The sequence below is a fragment of the Pinus tabuliformis genome, chromosome 7 (assembly GCF_031772625.1).
Source record: "Pinus tabuliformis cultivar Carrire ecotype Pingquan chromosome 7, CPIR1, whole genome shotgun sequence".
Taxonomy (NCBI): domain Eukaryota; kingdom Viridiplantae; phylum Streptophyta; class Pinopsida; order Pinales; family Pinaceae; genus Pinus; species Pinus tabuliformis.
Window position 1 is genome coordinate 344,607,421 of NC_142293.1, and position 3,173 is coordinate 344,610,593.

The window sequence follows — 3,173 nt, forward strand, 5'->3', positions numbered from 1 at the left end:
CAAATGTCAGCTTGAAATTCATATTATATCAAAATAAAAACTAACATTCAAGCACTGGTTTCCGGAAAGAGGAAGGTGGGTTGTTGTAACAATGATCAACGATTCTCCCTGCAATCGTTGTTCTCCTATGGCGCCACGGAAGATGGGCTCTTCACACATCCTTTCAGAGCTCTTTAGTTTGCCTCACATTGGAGCTTCTGGTTACTGGTGAAGATGATGTTGGTCATCCATTGCTCTGAATTCACATTGCGGAATTGTAATGTCCCTGTGTGATGACTCCTTGAAAATATTAGATTGGTCGATGGACTGGCTAACATTCCGAAGCATGCTGGTTTTGAATTGGATATCACTGAGACTTGGAACATCAAACCTACACAGTGAGCTCTATTTTCCATTCTAGATTCACGCGAGCAGTCTCTCCACACAAGCACGTAGTTTCGCTTAGACAAGCATGTACAGTCAAGCTCTCCATTGTCCATGCATAGTTATATGCTCTCCCACAATAAGTTGATGAACATATTCTCTACACACATCAACTCTCATCTGAGCTCAAATTAACCCCGTCAAAGATTAGAATAGGCAGCGGATCAAATGATGCCGACAACACACATCAGATCAGATGAAAATATGTTTGAAGGCGTACGTCAGATCAGATCAAAAGTATTGTGAAAAAGGTGCTAGCCACTAGGTATCAAACCTCTGTTGTCCTGTGAGTAATTTCCTTACAATATGTATGAGAGATTTCAGAAGTTCGATTAGTTTCTGGAGCATACATACTGGTGCTCACGACTACTTAAGTCGAACAACCAACCAATGCAAAACCACATTGTTTTCAGCTGCACAAGCTCGACACTATGCTCTTTCAAAACATCCACAACTTTTCTGCTAAATTCACAACATGGTTGATCTGGGGTACCTTTCATAAAAAAAAGGACGGTTTAGAGTCCACAAGTTGCTGCAGTCTACTCTTAAGCGCGGTATCTGATCTAGCAGTGATGTTCCCAAACTATGGAGACTTATTCAATTCCTTAACTGCCTTAATTACTGCATGACCACCAGCCATGCCAACGCTAAGAGGAGCAGCTGAGCTCACATGGTCATTAGTAACCCGTTCTTCAACTGGAGTGCCAATATCTATATTTCCTTCTGTGGTTCGATCAACATGTGAACAATGCTTGAATCTACTGCACTTTTGCGAGGAGTTGAATCTCTTTCACGTCCTAATTGGAGCTCATGCAGATGCAAGATCATTGCCACGCGACTCCAATACTGCTTCAAAATGCTTTAGTCTTTAATGAAGGGCATTTAAAATGTATCTCGAATTTATAAAGCGTAGAAGTTATTAGTGTGACCGGAGCAATTTTGAATTTGAAATTTATAAGCAGTGGGACAATTTCTGTGGTGTTCCGGCTCTGTGCGCCGCGAGCACAACTAGTGCGCCGCCCTGGTCTAGTGCACCGCGCGCTTGTAAATTTCCACTGGCAATTTTAGCTCAATGCGCCATGCGCATCCTATGCGCTGCGTGCTCCATGTATGCGTCGCGCGCACTATCAACACACTGTCGGCCTCTCCAACACTGAAATTCACTCTTCAACCTCCAAATTCGGCTTTCTCCTTTGGATTTTTGTGAATGTTTGACATGCAGATAGGTTGTCAAAACAATGGATTTGCTTTACAATTTAATATAGCACTCCTCTTAAATGGGATTAATAGGATTTTTGAAATCTACTAGTGGTCCTTCACTTAAGAAAATCACAAAACCAATTGTACCACTTGGATATGTTGGAACTGATGTCCATGTATAGTGAACACAGCCCTTGAAAGTCTGCCTACACGTTGTGACAATATCTTGAATAAAATGCATATGTAACCACAAGCTTTCTGCCTGACTTATAACTACGCCTCCAGGCCTCAATGCTCTGGACACTGTTTCATAAAATGGTTTTCCAAATAGTTCCTCTGCAGGACCTACTGGATCAGTAGAGTCTACAATAATTGCATCATAAATTCTAGCCAGACATTCCCTCAAAAAGGCAGTTCCATCACCGATATGAAGCCTTACACAAGGATCATCATAGCCTACAACAACGTTTGGGAAAAATTGTTTGGATACATTTATAACCATTTCATCAATTTCACATATATCAATTTGTTCCACCGAACTGTGTCGACATATTTCTCGAAGAACTCCCCCATCACCTCCTCCAACAACCAATACCTTTCTGGGAGATGAAATAGAACAGAGCAGAAGATGAGCTATCATCTCATGGTAGGCACATTCATCTTTCTCTGTCAACTGAATCACCTTATCCAGAACAAGCACTTTCCCATATGTTACTGACTGAAATACCATCACATCTTGATATTCTGACTTGCCTTCAAACAATATATTTTCCACCGCAAATTCCTTCGAGTCTTTCATTCTCTTCTCTGACCTTCTGTAGCTAAAATGATGGTTCTTCTGTTTGTGCTTTTGCAGGGATAGGAGCAGCTATAACTGCTGCCATTGAAGAGCTGTACAACTTCGAAACATTTTGACAAATTACATATTTACTACAAAAACACATTTGATGATTTCTGTTGGATACCTATACCAATAGGTTTCATATTTCATGATTGGCCGAGGAAAGTCCAAATATGCTCTGCTTTGGTAGCACAAAGATCCCATATTTCCTAGAGAACAAGAGGTGTGTAAAGTGTTTCAAATATTGATGACCTTATTTCAAATTTTGATGGATGATCCAAAAGTCTAATCTGGATCATATCATGTTTCAATTTTGTGTTATAGAATAGAGAAAGAAGTCTGTCCAAACAGCCTAATCTTGGCAGACAAGTAGTTCAGGTAGAGAAGAAAGGGTTCCCAACAGCTCAATCTGGGACCTTTGAAGAAATAAGGGTAGAAGTAGATAGGAAAGAATAAAGAAAAAGCCAAAGAAAAGAAAAGGCAACAAAGGGTTTGCAAGTCCAAGTGCACCCTCCAAGGAGAAACAAAAATGCTAGGAAAATAGCTGGGTAGGTAGTGTGGTTGCAGAAAGGGTATTTTCACCATTGCATATATGTCAAAGGATGCTTTGCCAAGGCAAAATGTTTCAATGTGCAAAGTGGTTAATTCCATCAAATTGCAGCAAGGAGCATGACTAATTTCCCTCACTCCCCTCCAATTTCATTTCTAA

The 3,173-nt window shown here is 40.5% G+C and overlaps 1 pseudogene; it reads right to left on the reverse strand.

Moving 5' to 3' along the window:
• Positions 1 to 1,696: 1,696 nt before the first annotated feature.
• LOC149247345 (spermidine synthase 1 pseudogene) lies at positions 1,697 to 2,422 on the reverse strand (annotated as a pseudogene).
• Positions 2,423 to 3,173: the final 751 nt, after the last annotated feature.